This window comes from Scylla paramamosain, chromosome 18 (assembly GCF_035594125.1).
Source record: "Scylla paramamosain isolate STU-SP2022 chromosome 18, ASM3559412v1, whole genome shotgun sequence".
Classification (NCBI taxonomy): Eukaryota; Metazoa; Arthropoda; class Malacostraca; order Decapoda; family Portunidae; genus Scylla; species Scylla paramamosain.
Window position 1 is genome coordinate 16,627,150 of NC_087168.1, and position 22,500 is coordinate 16,649,649.

At 36.1% G+C, this 22,500-nt stretch overlaps 1 protein-coding gene across 5 annotated transcripts in view; it reads right to left on the reverse strand.

Annotated features, from left to right (window-relative positions):
* The window catches only part of LOC135109177 (protein tramtrack, beta isoform-like), a 198,878-nt gene that overhangs the window by 107,091 nt on the left and 69,287 nt on the right, over positions 1-22,500 (reverse strand). The window lies entirely within an intron of this gene.

A 22,500-nucleotide genomic window follows, 5' to 3' on the forward strand; every position in this document is an offset into this window, starting at 1 on the left:
GTAATGTATGCTTCCTCGGGCCTCGCTGTACAAAGGTTTCTATTCATTCTCATCCCTCATTCTGTCCATCTCACTAATGCAAGAGTTAAGTTGTCTTCGTTCTTATTTTGTTTCACTTTACTTATTCATATTTGCACTTTCACATTTTTATTCAGTCATTTATATATTTATTTTTCCCCTTAGCCAATCATCCCGGCACGTAACGAAAGAAAGAAAGAAAAAAAAGAAAACAAGAAGGAAAAGCGCAAGAAAGAAAAAAGGAAACAAGAATACAGCAAGAAAAACAGAAAGCAAAAAAAAAATAGAAAAAGAAAGAAAAAAGAAAGAAAAAAATTGAAGCAACAGATAAACACTCATTACACGTGATAAGAGAAGACCTTGAGGTGGTGTGTAGTGTAATGGCAAGGTGATGCGTGTGGCGACGAGCTGAAGGGAAGTGGAAGGGATGGGCGTCAGCGTGGGAGAAAAGTCTAACAAATAAATAAATAAATAAATAAATAAACAAATAAACAAATAAATAAATAAAAGTCCATAAAAGATAGGAGCCTTATGCAAGTGGCTGAAAAGGTGTCACGTACAAGATATAACAGGAAAAAAAACGCCTTGAAATCCTGCAAGATGAGCCAAAGAGATGGAAGAAAAAATAAATAGATAAATAAAAAGAAATAAAAAGAAAAAGAAAATAGGATCAGCAGGAAAAATACACACCTACATACAAAACATACACACGCAAGCACACACAGAAATATACATACATACATACATATGCATACAATCATACATACATACATACACACACACGGGATATGTATACAGGCGGTAAACATATCCACGCTTTTTTTTTCTTTTTTTTTTTTTTTTGTATACAGGTGTAATGAGGAACAGCTTTGGGCTACTGTATGTTGAGATATTGTATATAATCGTATAGAGTGAAGAGATGACAAGATGGGTATACCAGTGGAGAGATTAATACAAATACGAGTTTTTGTATATATATATTTACGTTTTTGTATATATATATATTTACGTGTATGACTAGCATCTCAGTGGGACATTTTTTTTTTTTTTTTTACATATATATTTCGTTGCTCTCGGCCAATACCTCTCCTAGATAAAACAAACAAACAAACAAACACTTTACCTGACTAAAAGACCAATCGAGGCCATAAAAGCGGATAAGGATTAGAGAGAAAGGATATTGAAAAAGAAAGTCGAGAAAAAAAAATTAAAACGACTAACAAAACACTAACAAAATCAACAAAGCCAGGTGAATTACGTAAGGAAAGACACACACACACACACACACACACACACACACACACACACACACACACACACACACACACACACACACACACACACAGCAAAGGAAATGTCAATCTACTTCCTCAATACTCTCATTTATCGGCAGCCTTCGAGTCACCTGGAGGAGGGAGAGTCTGTGGAAAGTACACCACACCAAAGTTTAAAGGATGGAGTTAAATCTTGCACTGTAAACCTGGATGAAATAGAACATAACATAAGAACATAAAGGAAACTGCAAGAGGCCACCACAAAGTCTTAATTTTTTTTGGCATAATAACAATGGATAAAAGAAAAAAAGAAAATCCTCTATTCTCGCATTACAGAGACTAATTATCCAAAATCTTGCACTGTAGAAATGGATGAAAAAGAAAAAAGTCTTGTATTACAGAGGTGGATAAAACGAATATTTCCTTAAATCTTGCATTGTAGAGTTGGATAAAAAATACAAGCACCGCTAAATCTTGACTATTAGAAGGGATGATATGAAAGCACCCTTAAAATCTTGCATTACGTTGATGGACGAAAGAAACACACCGTTAAACACTATCAAATCTTGCGCATTACAGAGATATTATCCAAAACCACCTCTAAATTCTTCCAGTAGAGAGATGGATTTAATGAACACCCCTTAAATTTTGCACTGGTGAGATGGATGATATGGAGACGCTATTAAATCTTGCACTATTGACAAGGATCATACAAAAACGTCTTTAAATCTTGTAATACAGAGATGAATGAAATACACACACCCTTCCTAAACGGGACCAATAGGCAGAAAGAATGGTTATAGTTCTGGAAGATAAATAAATAGATAAATAAATAAATAAATAAATAAATAAATAAATAAATAAATAAATAAATAAATAAATAAACAAACAGGTAACGCATTTTTAAAGGGAGAAAAGACATCATACGAACAAGAAAATTAGACAAACTACAAGAAACCGGTAAAATAAATAAATAAACAAATAAACAAAATAAGCAAGACACAGCAAAAGTGAGAAAAATATATCGAAAGAACAAGAAAACAAGAACAAACAGCTAGAGGCCAGTAAGTCTACCCATGGCAGTCCTTGTATATAAAACACACGTAGCCAAGTGCCCACCATCCCATCCCTATCCGTAACTATATACAATCTTCTTTTAAAAGGCGCCCTTGTAAATCGCTACTGACAACATGATTACGGAGTCTATTCCATTTGAAAACATCCTGATACTTCAACGTAAACTTCACACACACACACACACACACACACACACACACACTAGATCTCCGTCTGTGTGTGTGTGTGTGTGTGTGTGTGTGTGTGTGTGTGTGTGTGTGTGTGTGTGTGTGTGTGTGTGTGTGTGTGTGTGTGTGTGTGTGTGTGTGTGTGTGTGTGTGTGTGTGTGTGTGTGTGTGTACAGAAGGAAAAAAAATAAATAAATAAATAAAAAAAAATGGAGAAGTCTGTAACACATCGCTAAGAGGCTTTGGGCAGCGACAGGAAATTACAAGTACAGTACACACAAGATTTTTTGGTGAAGGGATATGCAAAAGATACTGAATATGATGGACCGACACAGCAGCACACTGAACATGATAGGAGCATACATCCGGATACACTGAGCTTGACGGGAAGGGAGGGGTGGGAAGAGGAGGACGGAGACAGAATGAATAATTGGATATGAGAAAAGGATAGACAGAATGAATACTAGAATGGAGAGGAAAAGAGACAGAAGGAGCATAACAGAGGAGAGGGATAAGGACAGGGCGAATATAACGAAGATGGATAGAGACAACGAATACAATGGAAGAAAGAAAACGAAGCAACGAATACAATGAATGACAACGATAGACAGAATGTATACAATAGCGAGGAACGCAAATGAATATAAATGGAAGGTATGAATAGAACATGACGGAGGAACACAACTAAACAAGACAGAAAAAACACAACTGAATACAGCAGACGGATAAAAATGAACTCAGCAACGGGAGAGATATAAAAAAAAAAAACAAGAAAAACAAGAAAAACAATAATTACAATAACCCTTAGTAGTAAAATCATATCAAAATACAGAGAAACCCATACATCAAATCAATAACCAATATATAGACGAATAAACTGCCCTATATAATATAAGTACCTGTGTTTTACCAGTCTAACCCTTTCTGTACCTTGAAGACTAACTGATGGAAGGCATAACTGAATTTTCCTTGCCCCCCCCCTGATAACACATTCATACCACGAGCAGGTTGGCATAGTAAAAATGTGAGGGAAAACCTTCTGGATTTTTTTTTTTTTTTTTATGTGGGTGGGGAGGCGTGGATTAACAAATGGCAGAGAGAGAGAGAGAGAGAGAGAGAGAGAGAGAGAGAGAGAGAGAGAGAGAGAGAGAGAGAGAGAGAGAGAGAGAGAGAGAGAGAGAGAGAGAGAGAGAGAGAGAGAGAGAGAGTGGGGGAGGGAAAACAGGTAGAAGGAAGGAAGGAAGGAAGGAAGGAAGGAAGGAAGGAAGGAAGGAAGGAAGGAAGGAAGGAAGGAAGGAAGAAAAAAAAAGAAAGAAAAAGGCAAGCAGGGACAGGCTGATAGAACGACAGACAGATAAACAAAAGAATAAAAAAAAGAAAGACAGACAGACAAAAAAAGACAGACAGACAGACAGACAGACAGACAGACAGAAGCAAACACATCAACAGACAGTGAGAATTAAAACGTAAAATAAATAAATAAAACTGTACTAAAGAAAATCCACAATGTGTCTCTCAGTCTGTCATGTACATAAGCGAGGCGATGCAGTTATGAACAAAAGTCTAGTATAACATTCTGCACTGAATCCCATAGTGCTTTGCGTTTTTCCTCGCCGAGTCCTCTGGAATACTCAAAACCAGTTCCCGAGTTTTGTGAGGTAGTCAGTAAGATTTGAGGACTGAGAGAGAGAGAGAGGAAACTAGCAATCATTTGTTTAGTTTTGAGATTTAAAGTATCAATAAATTTAATAATCAATTACGTAATTTTATGTGGTGAAGTGGCGGTAAATTTGAGGACTAGAGAAATGAGAGAAAACCCGAGGCAGTTTCCTAGTTTTGTGAGGTGAGGTGGCAGTAAATCTGAGGACTAGAGAAATGAGAAAAAGTTAAGAATCAGTTTCCTAGTTTTGTGAGGTAAAGCGGCACTAAATTTGAGTACTAAAGACAGAGAGAAAACCTAACAGCCAGATCCCCAACTGTGTGAAGTAAAGTCCCAACAAATTTGAGGACATAGAGAGAGAAGGATAAAGAAAAATAGCGATAACATCTCTATTTTTCTTTTTTTTAACCACCATGAGATCTGAGTACTAAAGACAGAGAAAACCTAGGAACCAGATCCCAGTTTTGTCCCAGCAGATTTCAGGACAGAGAGAGAGAGCAAAGAAAACCTAAACTGGGCTGGACGGGTAGAAGGTTACACTTCCGACCACGCCTATACAAGCAACGGAGGGGAAACACTATCAGGACCAACAATCAGACAACACTAGAGTCCACACATCCCGCGGCCGATATTATCCTATCCACACCAGCTAACATTTCAAGGTCTGACGTAACGAAAGAGCGCATCCTGTAAATATCATAGTCATCGTACTGTGGGGCTTGACACTACTGAAGGAGGGTTAATGTTGGGAATTGAGTGTCATCTACGGGGATTTAGTATAGTGTAGGATTGAGTAGTACTGCTTATGAATAAAAGGAATAAATGCAATACAAAATTTTACTATGTCGAATGAAGTGATACCATGAATAGTGAAATAAAAGTGGCATAAAATTGATTAAACACGAATGGCTAAAAGAAATAATTGCAATATGTACAAGAATTTCAGTATATTGCGGACAGAGAAACACTTATAACAAAAAAAAAGTGCAATACAATATCTTCAATACGCGATGGACTCAAACAAAACGCGAAAAAACAAGTGCAATAGAAAAAAAAAATTCAATACTCCTTGGAATACGAAAAAAGAAAAAGAAAAAAAAGAATAACAGATAAAAAGCACAGTACAAAAATTTTCAATAAAACTGAAATTAGAAAAAAAATAAATAAATAAATAAAAAGGTACAAAACGAAAAAAAAATCAATACACTAGAACTAGAAAATAAAACACAAATAAGAAAAAAAAAGACGCATTACAAGAATTTCAATATTCACAACATAAAACGGAGAAGGAAAAAACATCCATAAGAACTTTACCTTTTTTGTATCACTTATCCCCGTGTGTCAATAAATAAATAAATAAATAAATAAATAAATAAATAAATAAACAAACAAACAAATAAAAATACACAACAATTCACGCCAATAAATATCCAAAGATCACTTAACGGAACTCAGCGAGGCAACATATACTTTCTCTCTCTCTCTCTCTCTCTCTCTCTCTCTCTCTCTCTCTCTCTCTCTCTCTCTGGAGCGCACCACCTCATTTATTTAGATGCTGGTTCAGTGTAAACAAGCAGGAATAAACAAACCTCAGAGGGGCAAGTACTGATGTATCTGTTTCAGGATATGGCTTGTATGTATGATGATGATGATGATGATGATGATGATAGTTCCGGAAAAAAAAAAGGCAAAGAAAAAGGGAATTGGAAGAGTAAAAGGAAAAACTTGGAAGAATTAAAAAAAGGGGGAGAAACAGTGATAAAACGAAACGAATGGAAAAGAAAGGATGGAAGAGATATTAAATAATCCAAGGGAACAGAAAGTAAAAGAAAAAAGAAAGGGAAAGCAAGATGAATGGTCTGAGAAAACAACAACAACAGCAACCGCACCACCAAAAACAACAACAACAACAACAACAACAACAACAACAACAACAACCACCACCTACTCTACCACAGACTCCACGAAACAACAACCAGAATTCACACACACACACACACACACACACACACACACACACACACACAGTAGTAAATCACATCAACCATGAAAACACAGCACCTAACAAGACCTACCAACACAGTACTAAGCAACACGGGCGGCTATGGGGAGTACAAAGAGAATACATAGAGTAAAGGGTTTCCAGGCCTCTGTAAATAGCACCAAATCGTATAACCTCACGTGGGTGGGTCTATTCTAAGCTCCCCTGCACCCATACAAGGCGTATTAAATTCTGAAGAAAAATGCTCGAGTCACCCACCCTGCCTGCGCTATTAATATCTTTTCACCACACAAACACACACACACACACACACACACACACACACTCTCTCTCTCTCTCTCTCTCTCTCTGAGTGTGTAAGTTCTATAGCTGAACGAGTTACTGTATAGTGTATTTAATGAGTGGTATTTTTTTCTTCTTTTTCGTGCGATGATGATGATGACACAACAACAACAACAACAACAACAACAACAACAACAACAACAACAACATCAACAACAACAACAACACAACAACAAAAGGAAGACCAAGAACAAGAAAAACAAAAACAAGAGCAAAACGTGTGAAAAACATTAATCTGGTTTCTCTTAAACGCACACACACACACACACACACCTATTCCCACCACGCTGCTGCAGGTCGCAACTCGGTAACTAAGTCTGTGAACCTATTCTCTGGCAGGGGGACAAGAGCTGCACCCTGAAATGACACCTGCCTCATTAGTCACCCTGGCGCGGGATGCTGTGTGGAGCTTCCTCTCCTCTGCGGTGGTGGTGGCGGTGGTGGTGGTGATGAAACAACAACAACAACAACAACAACAACAACAACAACAACAACAACAATAGAGAGAAATTAAGAATAGAAAAATAAATTAAGAATGCAATGAAAGACAGAGAAAATGAAAAAAATATATGAACAGTACAAATAAGAATGGCAAAAAAATATCAACACTTCTTTACACCAAAATTAATACATACAATAATTCAGACATGTCAATCAGATAAATCCAGCGAAAAAAATAAATAAATAAATAAATGAGCAGGTCAATAAATAAAATAAAATAAAATTTAATTTAATTTAATTTAATTTAATTTAATTTAATTAAACCTAACTTTCCCTAACCTAACTTTACCAAATCTATCTTAACCTATCAAAGAAAACTACATAATCTTTCAGGAAAATCTTGAGTCCAATGTTCATGGGAAAATTCTTCTGGGAAAGGTTAGTGACTGACTGATTAACTGATTGACTTCATTTACCACAGTATACATCACACAGATACAGTGCATTGTAAAGTGTACACCTGACACTACCACAGCCAACACACACACACACACACACACACACACACACACACACACACACACACACACACACACACACACACACACACACACACACACCTTGCCAGAGAAAATGTTTGGTGGTGAGTTTGCAGTAACTTCAAAAAGGCTGTGCAGTGGTCAGTGTTCAGCAAGTACTATGATATTCAAAAGCATGCATGTTAGAAGTACAAAACTACCAACAATGTTCGTGTTGTAGAATCTTTAAAATATGTACGCTATCCAAGAACAAGATCTCTTTTTACAAACTTTCTAAACTTAAATATAATGAGGGAGGCAATTTTCTTCTCATACATTAAACAGTGCACTTTCTTGAAAAAGGAAAAACAGAGAAGGAATTATTATTAAGTGAAATTTAACTGAAATTTAACTGGTTAAAAAAAAATACAAAACTACAAGTAAAAATAGAAAGGGAGAAAATATTAAAAAGAGATATTAAACTTCCAGAACAAACACTTTGAATAACTGAATCACTGAAAGCAAAAATACACAAGGGGGAAAATATAAAAGAACAAAACTGGCTAGACAAAATGGAACAAAAGCATAAAAACCACAAGCAAAAACATAATGGGATGAAAATACTTAACCAGAAATCAAATAACACACTTAAACAAGGCATGACTTTAGATAACAACCACAATGACACCAACTATAAAAGAAATAAACTAACTAGACAAAAAAAAAAAACATATCTATAAGCAAAAAAGAAGGAAAATTTAAAGAGAAAAATCACAGGCCATACAAATACACAAAGACACCATGACAAGCAAACTCACAGATTTCAACACACATCACCTGCGCCACAAAAGCAGCTTAGACAAAAAAAAAAAAAAACAGCAAAAAAAAAAAAAAAAAGAGAAGGAAAATTTGAAGTGAAAAACAAAACAGGACATTCAGAACCACGAAAAACACACAGATTTCAACATGTATCACCTCCCCAACAAATCAGGTTCACACACCAGTATAAAGCAGGGCACACATCACACCACATATTCATAAACATTAGGCACAGGATATCATTGCAGCACTGCCAATAATAATCTCAAAAATTCAGAGGCTGAGAAGATATGAAGGTTAGGCAAGAGGCGCAACATAATACTTATCTGTTATGTTAATGAAGGTTGGATGCTGGGTGACAATGAGTTAATGAATATAAATTAATGTAGATAGTGAAAGCAGTCAGGTACTTCTAAGGAATATAAACATTTTGTAATGCTTAATTTTCCCTTTTTTCCCCTATCCCATTAAACAACAAAGATTTTTTTTTTCCAATGCTGGTCAAAATTAATTTCAGTCATTATCATTGTTTTCCATTGTTACAGATCTACACGACTATCACAATAAACGGTAGTAACAATGAAAACAGAAAAGTACACCAACTCAAAGTAAGATTATGGTGACAATTAATTAACGGAACTTCAAAAATATAAGTAAAATTGTGGTGATAATTGTGGTGTAATTCCAAACTTTTTTTCCTCTCCTATAATGTGAAAACACTCTCAATGCAGTAAACAAGGGAATACTGAGGTGACTTCTGCAACAGTCTCTTGACCACAGTGTACAGTAATTATGTCACAAAATTTCCTTTGTAAAAAGTAACTGTTAGTGTTGGCTATGAGTATTTGACATTTTCTTCAGTTCATCTACCTATGAATAAAAGATGAACAAGCCAAATATATAAGAATTCTACTAGTGATAAGGGAAAAACTTTTATTAGGGAAGCATCTCATTTGAATTTTCAGTTTTTCCTTTTATCTTCAGTCACCAATCAATACATTTCACTGTTAATTTTAAAGAGAGAGAGAGAGAGAGAGAGAGAGAGAGGAGAGAGAGAGAGAGAGAGAGAGAGAGAGAGAGAGAGAGAGAGAGAGAGAGAGAGGAGAGAGAGAGAGAGAGAGGAGAGAGAGAGAGAGAGAGAGAGAGAGAGAGAGAGAGAGAGAGAGAGAGAGAGAGAGAGAGAGAGAGAGAGAGAGAGAGAGAGAGAGAGAGAGAGAGATTCCACCATTAACATATAGAAGCTTGGAACAAATTAAATGAAAAACTAATATGAGCAAGGAGTGTGCACCGAGATAAAGACTAGATACATGCAGATATAGAGACAGAACTACGAAAATATATCCTAAACTCTGTACACTCTGAATGAATAAATACAACTAGACAAATGCACACACACACACACACACACACACACACACACACACACACACACACACACACACACACACACTATCACCAAGGGCCTATTCAATTCTTATCAAACAAACATTGAAGGTCACAGGGAGTAGGAAGGAGGGCAGCATGGTATAATAGCATACATATAGACAACAAATGTCACTCTTAACAAAACCACAATGAATAAACAATTAAAAATGACACGAGCTTTATTATTTCAATAGTTTTCACCTCTTCACATTCCTTGCTTTTTATTACCAGACTGAATATGGAAGCCTTTTTCTTCTATTTTTACTAGTTTTTTTTTTTTTTTATTCCTGCTGACTATACAATGAATAAACAATTAAAAACGACACTAACTTTCTTATTCTTTGCTTTGTTTTTTTATCAGCACATGTAGTAAAGTTGCTTTTCTCACTAGTTTTTGCAGTATTATGGTATTTTCTCTCTCTCTCTCTCTCTCTCTCTCTCTCTCTCTCTCTCTCTCTCTCTCTCTCTCTCTCTCTCTCTCTCTCTCTCTCTCTCTCTCTCTCTCTGACTGCACACACACACACACACACACACACACACACACACACACACACACACACACACACACACACACACACACACACACACACACACACACACACACACACACACACACCCTTCCCCTCCCATCACATTACAAGGTCACCACTCCTTGACTAACACCCCATACCTATCCCCTGTCAGGTGAACAGAAGCTGCAGTGTGAAAGACCCATTTTGTCTCAGACTGGCATAGAATTCTAACCTGGGAATTCTTAGGGGTCAACCAAATGCACTAACAACTATAGCACTATGCCACTATATTGATAAATGAACATGAATAGTAATAATCTGTCTATATGTAGGTATACTAGGTTGGCAGTCCTACACAGGGTGGCCCAGACAAGACACCACACATTTACACTTGTCATAATAATTATACTGTAATAACAATAATAATCTGTTTACATACTTATTTGTTCTATATTCATCTCTCTCTCCCGTATTATATGTTGGGTGGCATCTGAACAAAACAGAAAAGATAACATGGAAACTAACCACAAAAAGGAAATAAATAAACATAAATTAATTAAACCTTTACCTACAGATTCACTCAGCTTTCATTTCCATTCACACAATTTTGTTGCATTCTACAGTTTTATGTTTCATTAATTTTGTATTTTGTTCCTCCTAACATTCTCTCAACTATGACTGCATCTTTTAGCAATATTCATCATGTATTTGTGTATGTATGTAAGAGTAGTACATATATAAAGTTTCTCTCTCTCTCTCTCTCTCTCTCTCTCTCTCTCTCTCTCTCTCTCTCTCTCTCTCTCTCTCTCTCTCTCTCTCTCTCTCTCTCTCTCTCTCTCTCTCTCTCTCTCTCTCTCTCTCTCTCTCTCTCTCTCTCTCTCTCTCTCTGGAATAGTAAATCAATATATCTATCAATCATTTAAATGTTCAATAAGTCCCTACAAATTTTTATCCCTCCTACTCTCTCTATTCCATTCACTAATTTCTCCATTCTGGATCCTTAGGCCTCAGAATCCAGCACTTCTCTTAACCTCTCCATCCCTTTCTTGGTCTTTCCCCCTACTTTTTACCTTCTTCAGGCCCACACATTCCTTTAATTATCCCTTGCTTTTATAACTCTTTCCACAAACTAATCCTCTCACTGCCTTTCAAAGTAACACCTGTTTTTACACCTCTCTCTCACACTCTCATCTAATCATCTCTCACTCTTTCTAACTATCTACATTAACTATTTGTGAGTATGTTCAGCATCTATGTCCTCTTTCCTAACCTTCCATTCTGAGCCTGGAAAGATAATGTGTGTATGGAGGATCTATGACCATGTTAAGTTAGTCAAAATGAGTTGTATAATCAGAATAATGCAAACTTGACTCAAACCCTGTGTGCTAGAACTGAATACTACATGGATACCTGAAGACCTGGTGACAGTGTGTGGAGGATGATTGTAACTAGGTAACTGATAGATAAATCATTGAAGGCCTGGTGATAAAGTATGGGGGAAGGTATAAGAAAGATGAGCATTAGAGAAAAGATCCAAAACTGCAAAGAATGAGAGAGAGAGAGAGAGAGAGAGAGAGAGAGAGAGAGAGAGAGAGAGAGAGAGAGAGAGAGAGAGAGAGAGAGAGAGAGAGAGAGAGAGAGAGAGAGAGAGAGAGAGAGAGAGAGAGAGAGAGAGAGAGAGAGAATAAGTGAAATAAGTCTTCTTTCAGCCTTCACAGATAATATCCCACCTCATCCAGCCTCATTAAGATTCAACACAGGTATGACAGATGTTACATGCTGAGATTAACAAGAAAAACATGCATGAAATTAATATGGGCAACAGTATCCTAACTTTTCACCTGCATGTCTACTCTATGTCTACCCACACTGCCTTATGTAACATTTCAATCTTGGTGTGACATTTGGCTGTAAAGGTAGAGGGACTGGCACTTAAATATTTACACACATAATATAGTATTCCAAATGGTGAAGTGGTAAGTGCCCCAGATTCATGACAAAGTGGCTGGTTTGAATCTCAGGCTAAGTGGAGGCCGCTTGGCTTGTCTCCTTTCACATTGCAGCTTATGTTCGTCCAGCAAAGAATAGGTACGAGATGTAACCCCAGGAACTGTGACCTTACAATCCAACACCTCTGCCATCCTGCTACAAATGCTCCAAGCCAGTGTGATGAGGTGTGGCTTAACCCTCCTTCATAACTATTGGAAGAGATCTTTGTATTGCAGTAGACTCATGCAGACTGATGATGATGATGATGATGATGATGATGATGATGATGATGATGATGATGATGATGATGATGATGATGATGATGATGATGATGATGGTGATTATTATTATTATTATTATTATTATTATTATTATTATTATTATAAATATATGACTGCACAATACAACTTCCTTTCTTTTTTTCTTTATCTTTGCTGTCTTATTCCCTTAGCTCATAACCAAAGGGCAAAAACTACACAAAAGTCCCTTCCACATAAAATTCTCTCTCTCTCTCTCTCTCTCTCTCTCTCTCTCTCTCTCTCTCTCTCTCTCTCTCTCTCTCTCTCTCTCTCTCTCTCTCTCTCTCTCATTATTTGCATGCGTGAAAGTAAGCCAGGGACTTGAATATAAAATAAGCAAATAGATTATCGAAGATTAATTAATTTGTAACTAAATAATAAAATAAATAGCTAAATAAATAAATAAATAGATAAATAATAAATAATATGTAAATCAAATATTGCTGCTTTCTGTGCATATTGTGTTGTCTCCTTTTCTCTACCTCCACATGGAAGTAACCTACATTTGTACGAACAGCACACATTTCTGTTGATACATACAGCATTACATCCTACATATTACCTGCACAGAGCTCCATTTTAGCTTGCAATCTGATATTGTTCTACTTGTTTCATGTTGTATGCACAGTGTTATTACAACTGTTTTAAATTCTAGTGCTAGTAGTTTTTATCTATACTTCCTTAACATATCTACATTTATCAGCTTTATAGTATTCCCAGAGTTTGTTTGTTTTTCTTCTTTGTTCTGTTAATATGTCTATGCCTTCAGGTGAAAACTAAATCACTAATATTACCATTATCACTATCATCGTTATTATTATTATTAACTTCCTTGCTTTTTCAGGTATACAACATGCCTTTTAACTATGTCTCTCCATTTCCATGCTCTTTGTAATATCATCAAGCTGTACCACATGCTCCCCTTTAGCTTAATAGTCTCAGGAGCTGCTTTGTGTCATCAGCTGGTCTTCTGATATTCTTATTCTCAGATTGAAGAATAATTCCTTCTTGTTCCCTCTTGCCCTCTATTCTCTGTCCACCTACGCCTGTTGATAGCTAATGTATGGGGTAATGTTTTTTTTTTTTTTTTTTTTTTTTTATGTAGGAAGGATACTGGCCAAGGGCAACAAAAATCTATTAAAAAAAATGCCCACATGATATGATACACTCATATCATGCACCTACTCTTATTTTATACATCTCCAGTCCTTCTTCTTCTCTATTCCCACTCCACCTCTATGATACTTGTTGACAGGTAATGTATGGGTAATATATAGGTAATGTAAACTCTAATATTTTACACTAATCCTATTTTTATTATCTACAATCCAGAATCTTCTCTTTTTGATCTCTATTCCCTGTCCACCTCTATGACACCTGTTGATGGGTAATGTAAACTCTAATACTTTACACCTAATCCTACTTTTGTCCCTATCGAATCCTATGATCCTCCCTTCCTGACCTCTAATCCCTGTTTGCCTCTATGGCATTTGTTTAATGGGTAGTGTAAACTCATACTCTACATCTAATCTTACTTTTCTACATTAAATTTAATCTAACACCCATGATGTCTAACTAATCCTTCTCATCCCCAGTATCTAATTATACTTCTCATTATCCTTTACACTTAATCTACTCCCTGTCCCATACACCTACTTCTTTTCTGATTCCTTACAGTTTACACCTAATCCTACACCTCATTATCTTTTACACCTAATCCTTCACCCATTACACATGCCTAATATTTTTCTAATCCCTTACACATAATCCTACTACTCATATCCCCCACACTTAATCCTACTACCAATCCTTATTTTTTTCTTTCTCTCTTTTATTTACTTTTTATTTATTTTTTTTACAGGCTACAAAAAAGTACATAAAAAGCCTATGTAATTATGACTTAGCATAAAGGAAATAGTAATGACTGCTAATATATCTTGATACTCCTTCCTTGAAATAGACCAGGCTTTAAGAAACTGAGGGCAGCACACATCATGTCTTGAATGGAGTGAAAACCTTCTATTCTCCAGCTAACACATGAGCTGCTATTTCGTAGGGTGGTCAGCTGCTGCACAGAGGAACAAGGAACCCTATCACAGCCATTCCCTCCTGCAGAGATCTTGGGAACAGGTGTCAGGTATACATACACACATGTATACATAGAACACATACAGGAGGACACAATAGTAAATGAGTTGTAATGAAAGTTAAGCTTTTTCTACATATCTGGCTGTCTTTTCTCCGCACATACTTGCATGATAAAAAAAAAAAAGTAAATAAATAAAACAGAAATCAGTGCTGAAATAACTACATAGATAGGAAAATAAGTATGGGAAAATTTAATATATAAACAAAAATAACAATAAAATAAAAGATTAATAAATGAATATGCAAGTAAATAGATAAATAGAAATAAAACAGTAAATAAATAAACAAAATAAGACAGCAAACTATATAAACAAAAAAACCTTGTAAGTCCAACAACAATAAAAAACAATAACTGAAGAAACAAATTGAAATAATAAATAACTAAACACAAAACAAAAAAGAAAAACTGATTAATAAACGAATACACACATATATCAACAGGCACAAATCACCATCAGTATAAGAAAAAAGAAAAAAACCCTGCAAGTCATACTACATACACACACACATACAAATAAAAAGATAAAAAAAAAAGAGGAGGTGAATTACAAAAATAACCCCAAGATCCACAAGTCACGCTGGTGCATCTCGTATAGTGGGAGGCGGTTAATCCATTAATCCGCTGCCCACACTCTCAGTCACTTCCCTGTAAAGTCGCCATTTCATAATCTTACATGTTAAGCCTATGACCTCCTTTTTTTGCCATTCTTGCTCACTTTTACTCTCTTCCTTTCTCTATCTGCAATATCTCATTCTATTTTCTGAGCTTTTGCCTTGCAAGTCTCTCTCTCTCTCTCTCTCTCTCTCTCTCTCTCTCTCTCTCTCTCTCTCTCTCTCTCTCTGCCTATGACCTCCTCCTTTTTGCCATTTCTCCATCTCTCCAAGATCTCTTTCCTTTCTGAGTTTTCACCTTCCTAGTCTCTGATTCCTTCTCTCACTTGAACTACCAGCATACATCTCTCTCTCTCTCTCTCTCTCTCTCTCTCTCTCTCTCTCTCTCTCTCTCTCTCTCTCTCTCTCTCTCTCTCTCTCTCTCTCTCTCTCCTGAATGTTTTCCTCCAGTCTACATCATTACTTCATGTCCCTTAATTTATTCTATCTTCTTACGTAGCTTTTACTTTTGCTTTAATGTGCAAATTTTGCCCTATCTATCTCCGTCTCTCTTCAAATATTTCCCTCCATCCCTAACTATTGCAGTCTGCCTCCTCTAAAATTTACCCTATTTCTTTTTTATGCCTTTACCCTCCAAGTGTATCTATTCTCTAAACAATTTCCTCCACCCCATATTAATCCCACTTGTCTCCTCTGTAACTTCTTCACTAATGTTGACTTTTCTCTAAGTATTCTCCACCACACTGTACAAGTAATGCCCACTGTCTCCTAAACAATTTGTATCACTGTGACATAATGGTCTATTATGCTGTATTATTTCATGCTGTATTATTTCAGTATTCCCAGAGCACTCAGTTATTTCACATTCCATAATCATCTTCACTTAGTCAGGTGTAAATCTAGAAGTCAAACAACAATTCTTGATGTTTGAAAGTATAAATAAACATTAAAATGGAAATATATAAGTGGAACACATGAGACAAGAAGAAAAGTTACAACCAACACAAGACCTCATGTAAACACTCTTTTTTTTATTTTACAGTTAATTACTCTGCCAAGAAAATGAAAACTTGCATTCTACAACAAATCGTTCTTCCTAGAAAATAAAACTTCTCATATGAACGTAATTAACTGGTCTCTAGCTTCAGTAACTTCCGCTAATATAATAAAATGTGGCATTATATTGTATAAAACACACTATTCCCAGGTAAGGATATACTTCAACAACCATGTATAATTTTTTTCCTATTGTTTTAAATAAGAGGGATACTGGCTAACCACAACAAAAATTATAAGAAAGAAGAAAAGAAAAGCCCACTGAGACACCAATTCCCAAAGAAAAAAGGATCAAAAGGACACACTGACAAACATTCCACTTCACTCTGCCATTCTTTCAGTACCTTCAGTAAATGGCCACAGGATAAAATGGAAGCAGTTAACTGGTCCACTTTTTTAACTCTAACTAAACCTTACAGGATATATCTCACCCAGAAAATGTATGCACAAATTAATACATACATCCATTTCCTGTATCATCCCTTCGGTAAGTTTGGTATGTGACCATTAGAAAAATCAAAAGATGTTAAGTCATGCCCCAGTCTCCTACTTTTTTTTTTTTTTCCTACTCTAACAAGCATCAGGAAGTATCTCTATTATAAACTATATACACTAAATAACACTTTATTTTTTCTTTTACCCTTGTTTCAATACATTTGGTATTCTTATTACTTTATTTTTATCTTTTTATCAAATTTTACTACATTTATTCTTTTATGTATTCATCTATTTTCATTTTATCTATTTTATTTCATTTATTTATCTATTTTCATTTATATAAATTTTTTTTCACATTGAAACTCCTCTTCCAGTCCCTTGTAAATGGTCATAAGAAAACTCTGAAACATGAAATTATTTTTATTTTATTTAACTCTGCCTACCTATTTTGACTTTCAATGAGAAGCAGCATAGTGCTTTTTTATCCCCTTTAAAGTTCCTTTTCATCTCCAATAAATGGCCTTAGAATGAATCTCAGTAACTAAATTTTAACTCCTTTTCAAACTTTGGCAACACTTTTGATGTGGAATGGCATACAGTTGCTCTCTCTCTCTCTCTCTCTCTCTCTCTCTCTCTCTCTCTCTCTCTCTCTCTCTCTCTCTCTCTCTCTCTCTCTCTCTCTCTCTCTCTCTCTCTTCTTTGCTTTGCACCTCCTTGTGCCATCCATTTGTATCTCCAATTGTGATGGTGGGAAAAGAAGAGGTACTGATATTTCCACACTCCTGTTCTAAGAGGGAAGAGACCCTCTCCTGACCTTTAATATTCTCTTCGAGGGTCCTCATTTGCTTTTAACTTAATTATGATCCACATTTTCATCTTACTGAATTCTGGCAATAAAAAGTACTGAGCATTAATATACATAACTCAAAGAAAATGTAAGATCTGATGTTATGAAATGAAATAAATAACAGAGAAACATTCCAAGAAGCTCAAAAGAAGAAATTTAGGTTTTGAATGAAAATGAACAGTACCTGGTATTAATACATTTGTTAAGTGAAGACAGGCTCATTGATATGAAAAGTTTGTCCATATGGAACAAATTAGGAAAGATAAACAACAGAAAAACTGCCCTTACTGGCATCACAGGAGTAAAAATAAAGCTTGATGATGAAAATTCCTATTATGGACACACTGGCTAGGCAATAAAAGACTTGATAAATAAAAACACTCTAAACAAAACACGTTTTGCAAGTGACATCTCCCACAGCTCTAGTGGCTGAGAAAATACAGAAACTTATCACAAAACACTTTCCCTCATTGAGCTGCTCACTGGTGATGCAACACTGCAGAAGAGAAGCACTAATCCTTGCAGAAAACCCTATGCTGGTATCATTCCACTTTTCCTCACATTTTTATAATGACCACCCAACACAAAACCACAGGGAGAAAGTCCACTATGTAATTATAACACCAAAATAAGGCAGAATAAAGTGTTGTTCCCATATGTCTGTACTCACATTGCCTTGAACAATTAACCATGGGAAAGTTAAGACCGTAACCATATTCATTATCTATTTAATGTATGTATGAAACTAGGTGAGGTGCCAAACAATTAATGCACTCCTCTTTACCCATGGGACTATTACACAATAATCCTCATGGGCTATCTACATTCATGAATATGATGGCCACCGTGCTGCGTCACAACATAAGCATCTGTGTGTGGAATTACTGATAACTATAATCCTCACAAACCCAATTCAATGGACACACACATACATACATGGAAAATATGAGAGAGAGAGAGAGAGAGAGAGAGAGAGAGAGAGAGAGAGAGAGAGAGAGAGAGAGAGAGAGAGAGAGAGAGAGAGAGAGAGAGAGAGAGAGAGAGAGAGAGAGAGAGAGAGAGAGAGAGAGAGAGAGAGAGAGAGAGAGAGAGAGAGAGAGAGAGAGAGAGAGAGAGAGAGAGAGAGAGAGAGAGAGAGAGAGAGAGAGAGAGAGAGAGAGAGAGAGAGAGAGAGAGAGAGAGAGAGAGAGAGAGAGAGAGAGAGAGAGAGAGAGAGAGAGAGAGAGAGAGAGAGAGAGAGAGAGAGAGAGAGAGAACTAATCTCTACATGTTTTCCTAAAGCCAAGACAGTGACAGTGTATGTATTTCATATGTTCACCATGAGAACAGTGGATAAAAAATACCCATGTATGTATGTACTGGTTCCCACACAATCCACACAAAAACCAGCAACATCAGCCTGCCTACACGCCTGTGAAACTTGAAAGAAAGAAAGAGAGAGAGAGAGAGAGAGAGAGAGAGAGAGAGAGAGAGAGAGAGAGAGAGAGAGAGAGAGAGAGAGAGAGAGAGAGAGAGAGAGAGAGAGAGAGAGAGAGAGAGAGAGAGAGAGAGAGAGAGAGAGAGAGAGAGAGAGAGAGAGAGAGAGAGAGAGCATAACACAATAATACTAGATAGAACAATGGGAAATAGACAGAGAGATGAGTGGCATGATATTTCACAGCAAGACCAAACAAAATCATCCTTCCTAATATTGATCCACTAAGGCAATGTCCAATTATGGTCATTACACCCATCGTCAGCCTACATTACCCCATTGCAGGACAAAAGCCTTCATGAATAGTTAGCAGAGTTGGTGGGGCTGTATGTATACCATCTCACGCTGGCTTAAGGTATCTTATAGGACTGCCAGATTGTAAGGACACAACTCTTCTGATTATATCCCATACCTGTCCTCTGCTGGGTGAACACGGGTTACCTACAGCATGAAAGGAGACGAGATCAAATTCTCTACACCTGACTGAAGACTCGAATCTTGGACCCTTGGTTGTGAGTCAAGTAAAACTACCATTACACCACCAATCTTCTACATCAGTCAGCTACATTATAAGTCAGTGAGTAGCTTGTCACATAACATTAATTTTAGCCCTTTTAAAGCTACACACAAGGCATTTAGGTGACATTAGCATACTCACAATCACTCCACCTGTAGCCTCACTGAAAACCTATCCAGTAGTTATTATTTACTTTTACAATCCCCACTACTTATAAATCTTTCATAGCAGCCATATGTCAAAAGAGCTATAATAAGAACCACGCTCTGTCTCGAGGAATGTAAACAGTAAAATACTAACTTCTACAATGATCGATTCTGTCTGCAGCACCAGAAAATTAAGAAACATTTGAAAACATCTACATATTCTATCAAATAATAAGAAAATAAGGTTAAAGAAACAGGCTTCTCATTCTGCTTCCCACTCAAGTCCTTTGGTATGCAATGTGCCAGGGACTAACTACAGTATAGCTACCATATATGTCAAAAAAGGGAAAAAAGGTTAAGAAGGAAAGTTTATATGTATATGTGTATTATAATAAATGAGCACTGACATCAGTATTCAAGATATTAAAATTTTGATACAGCTACAATAGTCACCATCCTATACAATAACAATGTATGCAATGTGCACCTCTATTGTTCTCATCATCATCACATTTTCCTCACTTCACTTGAGAGAGAGAGAGAGAGAGAGAGAGAGAGAGAGAGAGAGAGAGAGAGAGAGAGAGAGAGAGAGAGAGAGAGAGAGGAGAGGAGAGGAGAGGAGAGGAGAGGAGAGAGAGAGAGAGAGAGAGAGAGAGAGAGAGAGAGAGAGAGAGAGAGAGAGAGAGAGAGAGAGAGAGAGAGAGAGAGAGAGAGAGAGAGAGAGAGAGAGAGTACAGGAAGGATCCCTGCACATGATGGCCGTGGTAAAAGTGGTCCCTGGAATAGTTTATCTATATAAGGCACCAATTTCTTCCATATCACATTATACATGAGGCGTGATGTGACGTGTAGTGTGTGGTAACCTTAACTGATGTCTTCTTGCACGATCAACATGACATCAGATCAGTCTTGTTATTTCTGCGTTTCCAATATTTATTGAGAAATCATTAATAAAATGCATATACCCATGCATACACAAACATATTTTCATTATTTTACTTGTTAGACTAGAATATTTACAAGAAACCCATAACCAAGAAAAGATTTAAGTATTCCCAAAGGAAATGTAAGAGACAGTAATAAACAAAAAATCTAATAACATCTACTAAATGTGCTAAAAACTAAATTCTGATCTGAGCCACAAACCCCTACAATTTCCTTGCAAATCAATTATGAGATTCAGTCTAAATGGTTTCCAAGAGAATTTTGTCATAGAAAAAAATGCATACATAATCTAAAGAAAACAAGAAAGAATGAGAAAAGGAACACAGATTTTTTTTCATTAACTTTAATTCATGACACAATAATATTCCTCTTTTCTCATTTAATAAATCAAAGTTCACTACAACACCAATTACTTTGAAATATGTAGCATTACTTCTTGCCAAAGATGTACATGAGGACAGATAACATAGTATACGATTTTACAGGATCCTAGGAGGGAGGGATGGGGAGTGCTGGACTGGTGCAATGAACAAATGAGGTATCTCAAGAGCAGCCAGTGAAGACTTCTGCCACTACAACAATGAGGAAATTCCAAGAAACTAGTTTATATATATATATATATATATATATATATATATATATATATATATATATATATATATATATATATATATAGCAAATGAGAGAGAGAGAGAGAGAGAGAGAGAGAGAGAGAGAGAGAGAGAGAGAGAGAGAGAGATATATATATATATATATAGCAAATGAAAGAGAGAGAGAGAGAGAGAGAGAGAGAGAGAGAGAGAGAGAGAGAGAGAGAGAGAGAGAGAGAGATACAAACAATTCTAAAGCAAATAATGCAGCACATATATGAGTCACTCATTAAATATTATCAAACACAACCAGTGGATTTCCAATTACTACATTTTACTTGCCTAATATCAAGCACATCCAATAATTCACTTTCTAATGTAAATATCAACTTGTACCTACAATTTTATGATTGTATACTTATGAATATTCTTTTCAATATAGCATTTCCATTCCAAATGGAAACCACAAGGCATATAAACCTTACAATGATAGTAAAGGTCTAGAATAACTACTCACCTTCATACTTAAGGAAGGTAAATAAATGAAAACTTCTCATCAACCGAACATGACTGAAATTCAGCAGCTAACAGCTCTTCCTACCAGAAAATATTCATCTTTACTTGTGAGCACCTGTACCAAAACTAGGATGGCAGTTGTTCTGTAATTAGCCAGGCAAGTAGCTTCTATATATTTGTTAAGCCATTATGAACTTGTTCAGGCAATTTAGCCTTAACCCCAGCCAGTTATGAATAAAACTTCTCTTATCTCACCAAAAATTATAAGTTTTGAAATTCTAATGAGTGTGACTACTTGAGGTTTTGCAACCTCGTTCTTGTTAACTGATGTATAATATCAATACCTATTAATATAACCTTTTAAAATGCAATATTAAATATTCCTAATCAGTGAAATCACTGCTAAGTGCATTTTCAGTCACCAATGAAATGATACACACTACATGCAAGTATCATGTCAGGGTCTATTTCCTTTCATGGTGACTGTGGCAAATGTTTGTGTATTTCACCTAACTTAACAAAATAAAGTAAGCTAAACCTGATAAAAATGCATGATATCCAAACCGTATCTTGTTTCTGGTAAGTAAACGCGCTGTCATATCACCTGACACCTGACACGTGCAACAAACAACGAACTGGATAAAGTTTTCATATCCACGCATAGGCCT